This window comes from Theropithecus gelada, chromosome 13 (assembly GCF_003255815.1).
Source record: "Theropithecus gelada isolate Dixy chromosome 13, Tgel_1.0, whole genome shotgun sequence".
Classification (NCBI taxonomy): domain Eukaryota; kingdom Metazoa; phylum Chordata; class Mammalia; order Primates; family Cercopithecidae; genus Theropithecus; species Theropithecus gelada.
The window spans coordinates 12,130,778-12,147,644 of NC_037681.1; the positions used below are offsets into that span (position 1 = coordinate 12,130,778).

Consider the following 16,867-nt stretch of genomic DNA (forward strand, 5'->3'; position numbering starts at 1 on the left):
GTGATATTTCACTGTATTTTTAATTTTTTGAGGAACCTCCATACTATTTTTCATAGCAGCTGTACCTTTTGACATTCCCACTGACAGTGTACATAGTTTTTAATTTCTCCATATCCTCCCCAATACTTGTTATTCTCCTCCTCCATACTTTTGGTAGTGACCATCCTAATGGGTGTGAAATGATATCTCATTGTGGTTTTGGTGAACATCTCTCTAATGACTAGCAACGTCAAACATCTTTTCGTATGCTTGCTGGCCATTTGTATATCATCTTTGCAAGAAACGTCTATTCAAGTCCTTTGCTTATTTTTTAAAAATGTAATACTATTTATTTAACTTCAAAAACATTTCAGCATTCTAAACATACAAAAAAACCAGAACGTTACAAATCGTGTTTAAGTACAGAAGGTTCTTGAACTTTCATTAACATAGTAGCTCTTTGCTTTGCTGACAATGAAGAGTTCTACAGTTTGTTTAAAAACAAACAGTTTAAAAACTAATGCACTTAACTAAGAACAAAAACAAAATAAAACCTTTCATGCCAGTTGACCCCCTTTGTCCACAGTTAAGATGGCAGCAGAATGCTACGTCACTATACACAGAAACAAGACAACCTGAAGCTAAATGGATGCCCACTGCAGAGTCAACAGGTCCAGCCTCATAGTGCACGCCCTGAGCTACAGCCCCTCCAAAAGGCATCTTCACCATAGCCTCAACGCAGAGCAAGGACCATCGAGAGTTTGTCTTGCTTGTTTTGTTATTTTTACAAACTATAGATAGATATATACAGGTGATAACTCAGGTTTTCCAGCCAATAACCATGTAGTTAACACCACCTTATAAATAATAATAAAAAACAATGCAAGAAACATCTTTAAATGTCTTGTCACACCAGCAGCAAAGTGCACAGAGTGAGAACATGAGAGTGACTTTTCATTTTAAAAATGTTTGGAAATATGTGCAACTTTGATACAGTTTCAGGGTGCTGCAGACACCCATGGCCACTTGACATAAACCACTGAGAATTTCTAGAGCACTTTGAGAGACTACAATAGGCTTGTGATCAAATTTTATAATTAAACCTAATGAGGGCAACAGATACTTGTCAAATAAGAGATGTGTCAATTATGGTGCTCCCCTACTCTAAGGTATTCACAAGGAGACAGATAGAGTTTCTTTATTCATTCTCCTCCTCTCCTCCTCCCCTTCCTCCTCATCTTCTTCATCTTCCTCTTCCACCTTTACCTGGGCAACTTTAGCAGGATCCTTTGCTCCATCAAACTTTCCTTTCAACTTGTAGTCAGCAACATCCTTCTCCTAATTCTCTTTCAGCTTTGCCGCCTTAGTGATGTAAGGCTGCTTTTCACTGTCACTTACGTTATTCCACATTTCACTAGCTTTCTTGCCACGTCTCCAATAGAGATGCTAGGGTTTGTGGATTTGATCTTGGGGTGGAATTCTGAGCAGAACAGGAAGAATCCAGACTGTGGCCTTTGGAAGGCATTAGGATTCTTCTTCTCTTGTCTCCCTTAGCTGGTCCATAATCCTTCATTTCCCAATCACAGTGCACTTTATCCGCCTCTGCCATTTCAGCAAATTTAGATTTATCTTGTCCGGACATTGTCTTCTACCTCTAAGACCACTTCTTGGAAAATGCTGCAAAATTGACAGGGTTTTTCTTCTTATGTTCTTCTCTGCACGTCTGCAGAAAGAAGGCATAAACAGACATCTTGCCCTTTGCTTTCTTGGGATCACATTTAGCCATCCTGACTGTATTGCTCACTAGCCTGGGCAGCGCAGGGCACAACGCGCAGCTCAGTGCTCCCTAGCCTCGGGCTGGCTGCCTCCATGAGAGCCTCTTCTTTGCTTATTTTTAACCAGATTATTTAATGATGTTGTTGTTGTTGAATTGTAGGAGTTCTTTATGTATTCTGGGTATTAACCCCTTATCAGATATATGACTTGCAAATATTTTCTCCCATTCTGTATGTTACCTTTTTGTTCTGTTGATTGTATTATTGGGTGCATGAAAGTTTTTGTTTGAGTTTGGATAAAATACTATTTATCTATTTTTGCCTTTGTTGTCTATGATGTTAGCATCATATCCAAGAAATCATTGCCAAATCTGATTTCATGAAGATTTTCCTCTATGTTCTCTTCTAGGAGTTTTATTAGCTTTGCATCTTATGTTTAGGTCTTTCCTCCATTTTGAGTTAATTTTGCGTAAGATATAAGGTAAGAGTCCAACTTACTTATTTTGTATGTAGATATCCAGTTGTCCCAGCACCATTTGTTTAAGAGATTGACCTTTCCCTGTTGAGTGGTCTTGGCATCCTTGCAGAAGATCATTTAACCATATAGGCAAGTGCTTATTTCTGGGCTCTTTATTCTATTATTATTTTTATTATTATTATTTTGGTTTATATGTCTGTCATTATGCCATTACTATACTGTTTTGATTACTGTAGCTTTGTAATATGTTTTGAAATCAGGAAATGTGAATACAACAACTTTGTTCTTCATTTTTAAAATTGTTTTGGCTATTTGAAGTTTCTTAAGATTTCATTTTAGAATATTTTTTTCCTATTTCTGCAAAAATTGCCGTTTGGATTTTGGTGGAAATTCCGTCAAATACATAGATTGCTTTGGTAGTACAGACATCTTGAAAATATTAAGTCTTCCAATCCATGGACATGAGGTGTCATTTCATTTATTTGAAAGTCTTCTTTGATTGCTTTCATTAATGTTTTGTAGTTTCCCATGTATAAACCTTTCACCTTCTTATTTAGGTTTATTCCTAAGTATTTTATTATTTTGATGCTATTGTAAATGGAATTGTTTACTTAATTTCCTTTTCAGATTGTTCATTGTTAGTGTATAGGAATGCAACTGATTTTTGTATGTTGATTTTGCCTTCTGCAACTGCTGAATTTGTTTATTAGTTCTAAAAGTTATGAGTTTTGGTATTATCTTTAGCGTTTTCTATGTGTAACATGATGCCATCTGTGAATAGAGATAATTTTAATTCTCCCTTTTTAATTTGGGTGCTTTTAGTTTATTTTTCTTGCCTAATTGCTCTGGCTAGGACATCCAGTACTACTGAAGAGAAGTAGCAAGAGTAGCCATCCTTATCTTCTTCCTCATCTCAGGGTAAAAAGACTTCAGTTTTTCATCACTGAGTATGACGTTAGTTGTGGGCTTTTCATATATTGCCTTTATGATGTTGAGGTAGTTTCCTTCTATTCTTAGTTTGTTGAGTATTTTTTTTAATCATGAAAAGGTACAGAATATGTCAAATACTTTTTCTGCATCATTAAAGAAAATAATAACTTTTTGGTTCTTCATTCTGTTAATGTGGTATAATTCTGCCATTCTTTGTATAGTTCCTAAATCCTGTTAAATTTTCCCTTCTAATCTTTAGCTCCTTGGCAATAATTTCATTATCCAGTAAGGATTTTTATCAGTATTTTATACGTTGTGATATATTAATTTTTGGAACAGATTTGATATTTCCAGCACCCATCATTCTAAGCCTTGTTTCAGAGAAGTGTGATCATGTAGCCCTTATTTTATAAAACTTTTCTCTGAGTTCTCTTTTGCCTCTTTCCTATTTTTAGTCTCCTCTTAAATCCCTAGGTAACCTCCTCTGTGTCCCCCAGAAAATTTATTCAGAAACCTTTTTCTTTTCTGTGAAATTTCTCAGTATGATGACTCACAGTGAGCCAATGTTAAAACAATAGTAACCAGAACTCAACATTCTCATGCATGCCAATATCATCTCTTCATCTTGAATATTTTCTGAGCCTATGCAACTTAGATGCAGGCCGTAAGAATAGCCTTGGTTACTGGTGCAAAAAAAAGTCAAGCAACAAAACAGAACAAAATGATAATTGGACCTAGGAGACACTTGGCAGGGTAGCAGTTTTATTTTAAAAGTCAAATCATATTTTTAAAACTTCAGGCCATTTTATCAATGCTTTATTTATAGGTGTAATCAGTTCCATTCAGAGAGAAATGTCTAAAGAATTAGATCATAAATGAAGGGAAAACAGCATGGAACAAAATGGAAAGAACGCAAAGCATGAGAAATGTCTTGTCCTTTCTAATACTTGTGATTCCTAAGTTCTGCTTTCTGGAGAGGTCGTGAGTGGGCAGAGACAAAGCGTGCAACACAAAAGGAGTAGCATGAAGTCAACCACGAAATGCTGTCTCATCACAATTATTTTCTAAATACTGTCATCATCACATTTCGCTGTTAATAGGTTTATATCACAGTGGTATTAATGAAAATGACATGTCTAAAAGCAAAAATTTGCATAAAGTTTTGTATTAGAGGGTCGTGAATGCTAGCTGAAAAAATTCAAAACTCTAGTTGGGACTTTTTTTTTTTTTTTTTTTTTTGAGACAGAGTATCACTCTGTTGCCCAGGCTAGAGTGCAGTGGCACAATCTGGGCTCACTGCAACCTCTGCCTTCCAGGTTCAAGCAATTCTCCTGTCTCAGCCTCTGGAGTAGCTAGGATTACAGCCCCCTGCTACCACACCCAGCTAGTTTTTGTATTTTTAGTGGAGACGAGGAGGTTTCACCATGTTGGCTAGGTTGGTCTTGAATTCCTGACCTCAGGTGATCCGCCTGCCGCGGCCTCCCAAAGTCCTGGGATTACAGGCATGAGTCATCGTGCCTGGCCTGGACATCTTTTAATTAGGTAAATTGGCAATTGGATCTTTTTCTACCTTTTTCTTTTGAGAAGGTTTTTTTAGTTGTTGTTAATCAAAAGCTTTTTCTCCTTCATTAATGTCCAAGTACATAAATGTCTACCTTACACTTATTTTTGTGGGTAAAGTAGCTCAGTTTTTGTACTAGTATTATAAAATTCTGGTTTTGATAATTCAAAGTTATGGGGTCTATGCAGAATTTCTTATGAGAAACACACACAGAAATCCAGTGTCTTATAAAATGATTTATATTTCATTCATGTTTCAATTCTATTTTTGGTGAAACTTGATCATTAGCAGACACAAATGTACCTTGAAGCCTTGGTCAGTATATAATATGTGATATATCATCACATACAGCACTAAAATCTCCTCATCTTTTGAAAACTGGGCTAGAAAAAAATGAAATATGCAGGACAACCCCAAATTCTCATCTTTTCAGAGATTTCCAAGCAAATGTGAACCCTCTGAATTTGCTGAGACTCTGATCTCCAGTGTGAATTCAGGTTACCTGCCCTTCAGATTCTAGTTATGGCCTTCAGAGACCCTGCTGAGGCACTGCAAGGATGATGTTCTTTGTCACAAGGTCACTGTGCACTTATTTCATGCAGCCAGGCAATAAGAGTATCAAATTCACCTTCAAACTTTTGGCTCTGTGGCTTGAAAAAATCCCAAACAAGAGATTTTCTGGAACAGCTCTTTCAAGAATCCTAGTTTGGTTGGTCTGACTCCCAAGGGCTATTTGTGATTGGATGATCCCTCCTAAGGGTAATAGGTTCTGCCGAATTTCACATGAGGTCCAAGTTCTTCATGGCACTAGTGTATACTGTAGTATAGCTGCTGGGATCACAGCCAAGGGCTAGATGGTGGAAGGGCAAACTAAAATATATAGGTGTGTTCCAAAAAGGAAGAACAAGTGCCCATATAAAAAGAATTATGCTATATATTTTATATAATATAATGAAATTTATATTATAAGCTGAATTGTCAAAGTTACACCAACAACAAATAACACAAATAAACAGAATCCCATCGTTCCTCAAAATCCTGGGGCTGTGTAACTTAGAAACAGAAATGAGTGTGTCTGGGACCATACAAAGAACCCCAGAAGCACTCGTCATGTTCTTGCCCAATGTGGTTCAAACAGCGCCATTTCAGGATACCGGTTGACTTCAGAAGTGAGGGTGATCAGCTCACTGCTGTCTCAGGCACTCTCCCTGGGCACTCCAGCTTGGAGCACAGTATCAACTTGAGCGGAAGAAAGTTGGGTTGCTCATGGGTCCGTGAACCCAACTGAGAACTGGTTAAGTGGTTAGCAGGCAGGGCTGTTGAGTGACGTGCAGGCCCCTCTCTCTTCCGAGGCAGCTGGGCTTCCGGAATGCAGATGCCCGGCTGCCTTCCTGCCAGACAGTGGAGAGTTGGGTTAGAAGGGGGAACATCTGGGGAGATTTCCGGTAGCAATCTCTGGAGGCTGAGCTAGATAATCAGGTTTCATAAATTGGGTTGACTAGACAGTAAAATATTTATTATGATTCTTCCTCTTTTTTTTTTTTTTTTTTTGAAGTTCAAAAATCCTTGTCATCCCCGGCTGAGGTCTGTGTCCACATGAGAGGAATTCGTAATGAAATGAGAAGTAACCTGCCACACTTCCTCACTACCTCCACCTGCAGCAGGCGGGAGGCAGTGATTGGATCTGCATATGTGCTCCTAAAAATTGTTTTTTCCTAAAAAACCAGAAGAATCCATGAAACAACAAGAAAAAGCAATCCAAAAAAAAAACCAAAACAAATAAACAAAAAAAACAACAACCCATGTGATGGTCTTTTATTCATTCCTGATTATCAAATATTTTCTTACATGGGTGAAAAACAGAGGCAAATAATTTGGATGTTGTTTAAAAATAGACTTTCGTATGAATAATGTTTAGTCTTAAAGATACCTATTATTACTATTTTAACCTTGAATCTCTACTAAAAACAAATGGTGAGTTGTGGAATTATTCAGATAATTCAGACCAAAGTGCTGGTTTCTCTGTAAATATTTAGATAATGGAACAAAAACAGCCACAGCTGATGTGTCTGATTAGTGACCAAGTGCTTTCTTTGGGATAGTAGATGATGTCTTGGCTGTACCCTCAAACTAAGTCCCATGTCAGTGGAAAGCATTCGAGGTTTATTATAAAAGAGGGATTCAGATTTCTGTCTAAGGTGGACAACTTTTTTTTTGTTTTTCTGAGCCAGGGTCTTGCTCTGTCACTCAGGCTGGAATGCAATGACATAATCACAACTCACTGCAGCCTCCACCTTCTGAGCTCAATCGATCCTCCTGCCTCAGCCTCCTGAGTATCTGGGACTACAGGTGTGTGCCCTGTGCCACCATGACCAGTTAATTTTCTTGTTTTTTTTTTTTTTTTTTGTAGAGATGGGGGTGGTCTCACTATGTTGTTCAGGCTAGTCTTGAATTCCTGGGCTCGAGTGATCCTCCCACCTTGGCCTCCCAAAGTGTTGGGATGACAGACATGAATCCCTGCACCCAGACTTTTTTTCCTTAAATGCTCACACTAGTTAATAATTTGGCATTTTAATGTTTCAGTCAATTGGTAATCAACACTGATTACAGAGAACAGCGTCTTCACCTGGGTATAAGATGACTGCTACTTCAGGCCTCGCTTCCCATCTAGCCCCAGATCCTGCCATTCCCCACAACATCCTATGCTCCAGTGAAACCTCCTCAGCATTCCCAGTCTCATCCAGATGGCCCACTCCTCCGTGACTTCACACCTGCTGTGTGCTTCCAGATTTTGTTCCTTGGGCAACCTCCTGTATATGCCTTCATGGGGCTCCCTGCTTCCATCCTCATCAACTCCTCGATACCTTTCCAATCAGCCCGCCTTCCACCACAGTCTATGCTGAGAAAGGTATCTGCCTTTTGAGCTTCCATTTTCTCCTATTTACATCTCTAAAATATCACTTATTTTCTTTTCCAACAGCCACAGATATTTACCGAGTGCTTCTTCCATGGTAGGTCTTTGCTCACGTGGTGAGAATACAGACACAGTTCCTGCCCTCCTGAGGCTCACATTCCAGGTGAGGAGAAAGATGATAGACATTCATGGGAAATGATGCCAGGAAGTGCCATGACAAAGATACAACAGAGGTTTTTCTTGTTTGACTTTCCCCGTAGACTAGGAACTCTTTGAAAGCAGAGATGGTAAATCTAGCATAGAGTGGAGTGTTAGCATATACTACACATCAGTCAATCTTGAATGAATGAGCAAATGAAAGGCGTATTTAGTGGACTTCTCATGATGTTTCCAATCCTTCCAGTAATGGAGGATATAAAAGAAATAAATAATAATTTTACTTATCATTATGTTTGGAAAGTTTTCTCAAAAAATATCTATAAGACATTTTCAAAGATAAAGAATTTTCCCTTTGACTACAAAACAACGATTAGTTCAGATAGCCAGGCACAAGGCCATCACCTCTTCTGACTGTCACTGATCATCATTCAGACAGATCACCCACAAGACATGTAAAAAATGGTGGTTCTCTACTCCAGGTTTTAATTTCTATTAACTTCTGTGGCATATGATCTTGAACAAACATTGGTAGTCAATATTTGATAAAAAGCCCGATTCAATCAAGTAAATAAAGCATTAGAAAAAATAATTTCATTCCTTTGCTAAACTAAATCCATTCAGATACCAGTAGAACTGAGGACAAAGGATATTTCATACAAAACAAAACAAAACAGTGAGACCCATTGCTCATTTGCATTTTAAAATTAATTGCTGCCCTAATTATTCGTCAATAGAAGCATACATGAAGCAAATATAACTTAGCGTAAGCTTTTAGACACCCACAGGATTCTCCCTGCAAGAGTAAACTGTCGTGATGGTTCTCAGTGACAGTTTATTTTTGTTGTCTTTCCATGACTGAAGAAAAAGAAGATTGAAGCCATACAGAAATGAAACAGACTCAAGGGAAAGAGATGGACACAAGTAGTTACTCTTAGTTTTCACCTGTAAGATGGAAGAAGAAGGGCTGGGCATGGTGACTCACGCCTGTAATCCCAGCACTTTGGGTGGCTGAAGTGGGAAGATCGCTTGAAGCCAGGAGTTTGTGACCAGCCTGAGCAATATAGAGAGACCGTGTCTCTATGAAAAAAAAAAAAAAAAATAGCTGATCGCAGTGGTGTGCACCTGAAGTTCCAGCTATTCAGGAGGTTAAAGTTGGAGGATCTCTTGAGCCCAGGAGGTCAAGGCTGCAGTGAGCCAGGACTGCACCATTGCACCCCAGCTTGGGTAAGAGCGAGCAAGAGCTTGTCTCTAAATAAAATATTTAAAAAGATAAGATGCAAGAAGGTAATAACCAGTAAGGAATGTTGGTACCAAGGAGCTGCCTTGGCAACCTTCCTGAAGCTGCACTTTCATTAATTGTAAAGTGTGATTGACTCCATGACCCCAAAATGGAACCAAAAGCTGAAAAATGTAGTTCAGCATGGAGTTGTTACCTGTCTTGCTTTGTGTAAATCTGATGGATTGACTTGAGTATTTGCTCCTTCTACTTTCCCTCTGCTTTAGTTTCGGCTGCTATAACAAACACTGTAGACTCGGGGTGGGGGTTCACACGATGATTTATTTCCACAGTTCTGCAAGCTGAGAAGTCCAAGATCACGATGCTGGCTGATCAAGGTTCCTGGTGAGGACTTTCTTCCTGGTTTGCAGAGAGAGAGAGACAGACAGACAGACAGACAGACAGACGGGTTTCTTCCCCTTTTTATAAGGTCATTAATCTCATAGTGACAGTGACACCTTCATGACCTCATTTAACCCAAATCACCTCCCAAAGTCTCCACCTCCTGATACGATCACATTGGGGGTTAAGGCTTCAACGTATACAACTTGATGGGGACACAAGCATTTAACCCAAAGCACCCTCCCACCATGTCGACAGAGCTGTAGGAGGAATTTAGCACAGCTGGGAAAATTTCTCTGGCACATAATCAGGCATTCATTGTTGGTAATCTCTATCAAAAGCTTATGAAGCAACACAATGATGCTGAATAACAAACAATTCTAAATCTCAGTGATTTAAATTAACCATCATCTATGCTCATGCTTCCTGGGCTGCAGGTCAGCTGTGGCGTGGGTGATCTACGTGGGTACAGCGTGGCACCTCTCCTCCAGGTATGCCTTGCAGGTGCACGTGTCAGTTGGAAAAACTCTCCTTCAAGCCACAGTTTGTATTCAGATCTATTTTATCTGTCTCATTCTGCAGTGATCATCACAGGGCATAGAGCTATCTGATTTACAACCTTTTTAAGTTGCGAGTAGCAGCTCTCAAAGTGGTATGTGTAAACATGCAATGCCTTAAGGCCTAGGTTCCAAATTATATGGTCATTTCTGCCCGCATTTCACTGGCCAAAAGAGTCCCATAGTCAAGTTTGACATCAATAGGGTGAGAAAGTCAACTCTTCCCATTGGAGGCCAGTATGTTTCTGTGTTGGGGGCAGGAGAGGTACTGAATATTTGTTAAACAATCATTTAATCTATCACAACTATATTTAAAGAAAGTCCTTTACTTTCTGACGTAGGCCTCTACACATGACTTATTTCAAGTTTGCCCCTTCCTGCTTTTTTCGGTTTTCCCCTGAGTTTGTTATGAGTAGCCAGAAAGATCTTCTCTCCTTAGGAAAAGTATGTAGAAGATTTAGAAACACCTGACTTTGCATGAACTTCCAGCAAAAACAGCCAGACGTGGTCCAGTTGAGTCTTTGTCCTGCTGCTTGAGGAAGGGGACCATGGGACGTGGGTCTATGGGTCTCATTTGGATTTGAGGCCATGCGTTGAGCCGCCCAGTACAGACCAGACAGCAGAATTTCACCTCCGCAGATGTGTACCTGACTTTACTGCTCCGATTACAGCATCACCTCTCCCCTGTCACCAACTGGCAACCCACAGCAAAGGATGTTTTTCTGATCATTTTGCACTCATTAAACGCAGCTGTCACAACAGTGGATGCGAGGATGCATGCAAAACTTTTCTGCCACATCAAAATAAAGCTGAAATGCTTTTTAAAAAAAGAGCTGATGCCTTTGAAGTCTATTCTCAAGGAGTATTGGAAATATTGCTTTTTGTCGTTGACAATTGAAAGTGTTCCGTTGCAACACAAATTAAATCTCTGCCCAGGCTAAAGAAGTATCATCCATCAAAATTTTGCAGCAGAAAGCATTTGGCCCACCATTTGTGGGGTTCAATCATACTATTCCGGTGTCTGAATGACTCATATTCATTGTACTGGCTGATCCCTGCTCATGGTTTCAATAGGGAGAAGTAGTTCCCTGACTCTCAAAGGAATGTTACGAGTATGAGATAACCAGGCACCTATACAACCCCTATTAGAGACTTAAAACAAGTGAATAGATTCTTGAGCTTCAACATGGACCCACTGGACTAGATTCTCTGGATGGGAGTGGGGACTTTCCCTGATTCCGATGCAGTCATCAGAATCCATTTCACCAATCCCCAGGCCTGTGTGGGAACCAATAAGGACTATACATTTCAGTAATGTGCCTGCTGATGTAGGACCTCTTACATTTTCCTGTTGTTTACTCAGTGTCAGTCTTATCTCTTGATCAGTCACAAGTTGACTCTGGCCTCTACTTCTCTGAGAAGCCCACCATCAGCTCCCCCTGGGCTGCATAATGAGACCACTACCTGTGTCCCCTTCATACCCTTTGCCCACCTCGATAACAGTAGTTCTCAATCTGTCCCCGTCATCTGCTCACGCATCCCCACTAGACTGGAATTTTGAGAGTAAGGACTGTGTCCATCATCATATGTGTGGTTCTAACAGTATAACACAGGGCTTGACACAGAGAAGGCCCCCGGAAGGGTTGGTGACAGACAGGAAGGAAGGTATGGGGAAGGAGAACAATAGCATCAGATTGTTTCCAGGGGTGGGTGGGCACAGCTTCCAGCCAGATGCTGCTTGTGCACATCAGGTGACTACAGATACAGACTTTTTAGTCTTTATCTGCCTTCCTTCTTCTACCCCAAAGGCTACATGACAGCCTGGGCACACAGGCAACAATTATTAAGTAATGAGAAAAGATAAGAAGAGCTCTCATCTTCTGGGTGGCTGTATCAGTCAGGGTCCAGCCAGGAAAACTCACCTCACTAGATATTTCCTGCCTTGCCTCCACCTACATTCTCCTTTTGACAAAGCCTAATGGGAGGCTGGGGAAATGGAGCATCTGTGCCTTGAGAGCCAAGTGGCTGAGCAGTTTGGACTCATTCAGTTCCCTCTCTCATCACAGGATGGGACACACATTTCAATGACCCACAGCCAGCTGCACAAGCTATGGTGTCTGATGAGGACACACCCTCGCTCTGTGTTCTTGCAATGTGTGATGACATTGCGGGCTACTTGAGGAATACGTGTAAGAAATTGAGATGCTGCCTCTTCCATGATATCACACTGGAGAGAAAAATCCAAAGACAGGATAGAAATAGTGAATTTAAGGGAATTATGGATGAACACCTAGAATCCTCTGGTGTTCCAGTTACTGTGTAAATTAATGCTGGGCACTGACCGGAGAGCTGAGATGAGAGGAAAAGGAAAAGGTTGAGGGTACAAGGGCTCTGAGCTTGGTGAGTTTTGGTGTCTTAAGTGAACCCATCTTAAGTGATCTTAAGTGATCCCTTTCCTTGAGGGAGGCCATTGTTTACACAAGGCTCTGTCACCTCCTGGATAACAAAGAATTCATTCACTGGGTGCTTGTTCTATACACAAGCCTACTGTGGTTAGATTGTGTTAGTAATTTGAATCTGTTAGATGCATTATATTAACTGTTATCAACAAATCATGTGACTGTGTGTCTGTCATGTGCAAGATACCTGTACCAGGGATGCCACTGTCCTTGCTGCATAGCTAGCACTTTCTCTTCCTCCTATGGGATGAGCCAGAACATTCCCTCCAGAGGCTGTCCTGAAGCATCTCGTTGGAAGTTGGTCTCTTCTCTATCATTTGTTATCTCAGGACCTTGTCCCTACCTAACCATAATTCTAATTGGCAATCCATTCATTTATCTGCTATTTGTTTGCCATCTCTAGAAGGGCAGGACCAGCATCTATATCCTTGATGCTTCGTGCAGTGTCTGGCACATAATAGAAGTGAAGCAAAATGTGTAGCATGACTAAATACACACAAGGCATAATACAAGATGAAATCAGATCCCTTTCTTTTTCTCAAAACTTGGCAATATTGGGAAGAGCCATGTACACAGATAAGTAACAAAAGAAAGCATTGCAACGTAATTCCTTTGAAAAATGATGCAACTCATACAAAGAGCTGCAGATGATCTTGATACAGGTACAGGGGGGTACCACGATTTTTCAGATGAGTAGAAAAATCGGGGAGTAGATTTGTGGTAGAAGCAGGAGCAGCACCCATGGCCTCATGAGCAAAGTTCTTCCCATTCACTGTTTTTTTTGTTTTTTGTTGTTGTTGTTGTTTTTTGTTTTTGCCTCCAGGCAGGATGTGTGAGTGAGTGATGAGAGTGTGTGTGTGTGTGTGTGTGTGTGTGTCTAGCTACAGCCTGAATTGGCACATGGAGAGCTATGCTTGAGATGAGTTGAGATGAGTTGCACTGGATTTCTTTGGGTCTTTGTTTTTGCTTTTGCTTTGAGAAAGAGTCTCACTCTTTCATCCAGGCTGGAGTGCAGAGGCACGATCTCGATTCAGTGCAACCTCCACCTCCCAGGTTCAAGCCAATCTCCTGCCTCAGCTTCTCTAGTAGCTGGGATTACAGGCATGTTCCACCATACCCAGCTAACTTTTGTATTTTTAGTAGAGACGGGGTTTCACCATGTTGGCCAGGCTGGTCTCGAACTCCTGGCTTCAAGTGATCCACCCACTTCGGCCTTCCAAAATGATGGGATTACAGACATGAGCCACCACACCTGGCCCGGGTCTGTCTTTCACTTGGTCTCCTTCCCCACTGTCAAACTGATGGCCATGTCCCTCCATGCCAGCAGTGCATGTGCCTCCGTCATTCTCAAGGGCAATAGCAACTTACAACCATTCCATAGGTAGTATAGACAGTTGTTTAATTATATTTTTCATGCCTCTCTTAAAAGTAACATCTGTATACCTTTTATTGTAATAAAAAAGTATTCATAATTCAATATAATTGGCAATATCTCTGGCTATTTCCTGAAAACTCTTAAGGATTATTCAAGTTGCATGGTGTGGGGAAAACCAAGGCTGGCTCTCAGAGGGTTAAAAACGCCTGTCTGGAAGGGGACCCTGAAGACGGCAGCTCATCTGAGGAAACTTGCCCAGCCCTGAGCATTAAGGCAGGAAGCCACCTAGAATGGTAAGGACCACCCTGAACTCGGGAGGCTTTACAATTTATTTTTTCATTAATGAGTGCTTCAGAAAGTGCAATGTCCCTAATTCCCTTCTTTGAAAGACGGAAACTTTAATGTGCAGTTAATTAAATGTTGTGTTGATTTGCAAGCCCTGAGCTCTCAGAGGCCTTGGGGAGGTGGAGGCAGGTTTAGAAATCAAACAATGGGGGGACTGACTGTCCCCGATCTGACCACAGTGCAGGCGGCACTGTTTGCTGCAGATGCCTGGGAGGCGTCCGAGGCACCCCTGTGGCCAGACCTGCCGTTCTGAGCCTCGGTGATTTGTGGACGGCTCTGTTTACCGTTGAGAGGAGCAGAGCCCAGGCAACAGGTCCAGGCCCCGGCAGGGAGGAGGCTGGTCCGAGCCTACATCTCTCTCCTGGCTGCCTGGCTTTCAGAAGCATTCTTTAAAAAAATTTTTTTTCCTAGTGCTTCAGCGTGTCTTTGTGCTGAGAGGAGCTGTGTCATGCTGGAATTCTTTTCACAACAAACTAAAGAACCCAGCTGTGGCGCTGGCTGCAGCCTGAGAACCTGCAGCGTTTCTGTATGCAGTTATTTACTAAGGGGAGCAGTGAGGCTGCTGAGGTGGGGTTACTTGTGCAAATCCTCAGCAGGCTTTGCCATGCTGGCAGGGCTGGGGTGGGGGACTGTGGGCATCCACCGTCCAGGTGGGATGGGGTGGGGCGGGGCTGGATGGAAGTGCAAAGGCACTTACGGAATCGCAGAGTGCAAAAGGGCCACAGAGCTTATCTTACCTCTGTCCCATTTTATAGATGAGGAAACGTAGTCAAGAAATCGAGTGTGTGATTTTGCAAGAAAAATGGTGGTTTGCTCCAAATAACTAGAGCCGGTTAACAGTGACAAGTTTATCATCCATTTGGCCCTGGCTAAAGGCACAACTTATGCAGTTACCACGTGACAACTTGCAGGGTTATTGCTACCACAGCACACTTCCCTCAGCCCTCACTCATGGCAAGAACAAAGCATCAATACCTAAGGAAAACACACTTGCTATTGTTTTGGCATGGGAACCCCTTTCTTATAACTCTTCGGCATGGTCAGCTTGTTTACGATGCCCCCAAAGAGCTGGCGAAGATCTGAGGATTGACTTTGGAGGGTCTTGGCAGTGCTACTATATTCTTATTATGAATAAAAATTTTAAACCCAAGCTGATAAACATATTTTTTTCACACTGAATTCATCAGGAATACATTAACATTTTCTAAAAGGTAAAGACAGAAAAAATGAAAGAATTGAAAGGAGAATATTAGGATGTATTTGGCCACTAGGATCTCTGTTTCCATCAGCTCGTGTGTATAAGCCAGAACTTCACCCCGTATAACTAATGCACAGGGAATTAGCCTATGGAATAATGATCATTCCTGATGAACAGAATAAGAGCTTGTTCCCGTGTATGCACAGAGCCATTCATCCTAAGAAAGAAATCTGGAGTGAAAGCGCACAGCATATTTTGCATAGGTTCTGTAAAAGGATCCAGGCAAAACAGGCTTTGCAACATTAGTTATGATCATATATGGAAAAAGCAGTTACTTTCTGGGGTGACATATGGCTGAATTGGTACAATGCCCAGGAATCTCAATGTCCCCCTTAGAAGGGTGAGCCCTGGCTTCATCTTTCACCCACATTGTCAGTGGGACAAACTGCACAGGCAGTTTGTGGACAGGTCACCGGTAAAGAAAATCACATCCACCTGTGCTGAGAACAAGCTGCTGTTGGGCTCTGCACTTGGCAAGCACTAAGGTCCCCTTCTGTGATCATAAGTTTTTCTAAAGCAAGAAAATTATGAATGGAACCCAAGCCCATCTGCTTAAGATTCAAGCATGGTGACATTCCGTAGTAAACAACAACAGTGACAATGCTGACAAAAACACAACACATTTATTGTAAGGGCGATTCCACCTTTAAATGTTGAAAATTTCACCTTGCCCTGATACTCTTCTGTAACCAGTAAACCTATTTGCAACATACCTAACATGGCCAAGCCAATCAGTTGAGCCTGATTGTGGAAGAGATGGGGAAATGTGATCACTTGAATGTGTGATATTCATTCATCCACTCATTCATTTTGCTGACCATTAATTAATTCGATTAACCCTCCTGAGTACAGCTCTGTGCTAAGCATTAGGGACTCCAGATGATTCTTATCTTCAAGGCATCCAGCCTGGGGAGAAAAACAGACGTACAACTAAGCTGCAGAGGGACACGTGCTTTAGTTATGGGGACACCTGGAAGGGAGTGAGGAACTCCTTACAGTTCACTTTGGGAAGCTGGGGAGGACTTGAAACTTCTAAGTGGCCCTGGGAGCCACTGGAGGTGTGAAGGGCCAGTGCCCGGAGGCCTGGGCCTGCCTGGCTGGGGATCCCAGCTGGGCTACTGCCTTGCTGTCTACAAATGATGGAGCCCTTCCAGCCTCAGCTTCCTCACAAGTAAAATGCAGACGGCAATGCCTCCTTCCAGTGATGTGAGGGTTCAATGGGAAGTTTCATGAAAGCGCTTAGCAGGGTTTCTGATGAGTGCTCAGAAGGTGGTAGTTTGGTGTTGCTGGGGGAAGGGAAGCCTGGGCTGAGAACAGGGGCCGTGGAAAGTCGCAAATGGTCTTCAGTCGTCGGAAGGCACTGTTAGATTCACTGTTTACAAAGAACGTTTTGGGACATCTTGGTCTACGGATGAGAAGGAAGGACAGAAGCTGGCGAGCTGTGGGCCGCAGGAGCAGC

General features: G+C 41.7%; 1 pseudogene; it reads right to left on the reverse strand.

Annotated features, from left to right (window-relative positions):
- Window positions 1-1,152: 1,152 nt before the first annotated feature.
- LOC112605355 lies at window positions 1,153-1,849 on the reverse strand (annotated as a pseudogene).
- Window positions 1,850-16,867: the final 15,018 nt, after the last annotated feature.